The sequence below is a fragment of the Colobus angolensis genome, unplaced genomic scaffold, assembly GCF_000951035.1.
Source record: "Colobus angolensis palliatus isolate OR3802 unplaced genomic scaffold, Cang.pa_1.0 Scaffold43, whole genome shotgun sequence".
Classification (NCBI taxonomy): Eukaryota; Metazoa; Chordata; class Mammalia; order Primates; family Cercopithecidae; genus Colobus; species Colobus angolensis.
In genome coordinates, this window is record NW_012117710.1 from 63218 (window position 1) to 64320 (window position 1103).

Consider the following 1103-nt stretch of genomic DNA (forward strand, 5'->3'; position numbering starts at 1 on the left):
GTCCTTCTACCGGGTGAGCTGGCCTGTGGGCTGATGTAGGTGGGCCTCAGGGTGGCACCAGGAGGGCTGAGGCACAGGTGTGGCAGGGCAGAGGCCTCCCACCTGGAGGCAGGGCCACCCATGCGCATGTTTAGTTTCCCAGTGGTCTCACCGGGAATGATATTGACTGTGCCCCCTGCCTGGGAGAAACGCTCGGGTCTGGACATGACAGTGGCTCTACCCTTGCACCTGATGATTTCAAACCACCATGAGTGGAAAGTCCTATCGTTATCTGGAAGATGAGGACACTGAGGCTCAGAGAGGCACAGGGACATGTCGAAGGACACACAGCATGTCAGTGGGAGACCCAGGGCCAGGGTCCAGATCTGCATGAACCCCGAAACGGGGACGGCTTCTCCCTTCCTCTGAGCTCATGGTGTGGCTCAGCCCTGGGCACAGATAAATGTGTCTTTAGAGCAGAGAGGAGTGCTGGTTCCCCCCAGTCAGACCCCTGGTGCACAGGTGGGAGAGGCTGGCCTGAGGCTGCCGGGTGTAGCTGGATGGGCCTCAGATGATTCTTCAGCCCCCAACTTGGGTGTCTGAACCGTGCGTTATCCCAGAGCACAGAGCTCTGTGGAGGTGCAGGGGTCACTGGGGCATGGGAAGCTCCAAGCACATGTCTGAGCTCTGAGGGCGGCGCTGGGCAAGGTGGGTGCTGTGGGAAGCCTGACCCCACCTGCCTGTGTGGTAGGACCCTGCCCCTGGCAGTGACTACGGGCAACCGCAAGGTGAAGCCGCAGCTGCAGCTGTGCAACAAGCTGGTGGCAATGCTGGCCACGCTGGAGGAGCCCCAAGAGGGCTTGGAGGTTGCCCACATGGCCCTAGCACTCAGCATCACTCTGGGTAAGTCCCCTGAGCCCCCGCCCTGCCAGGACCCACACTTTGCCAGAGCCGAGCCTCCAGGTCTGCAGGGCAGGAGCTGAAACAGCTGCTGGATTTTCCCGGTCTCCTGTCCAGGCAGGCAGATCTGCCCAGCTGGCTTCCCTGTCTGGCCGTGCGGCACAGCCCGAGGTCTCTCACGTAGTGCAGAGCTCCCTGCCTGGCTGAGCTCTGCTTCCTCTGTC

The 1103-nt window shown here is 61.6% G+C and overlaps 1 pseudogene; it reads left to right on the forward strand.

The window, feature by feature from the left end:
• The window catches only part of LOC105522462, an 80367-nt pseudogene that overhangs the window by 15821 nt on the left and 63443 nt on the right, over nucleotides 1-1103 (forward strand).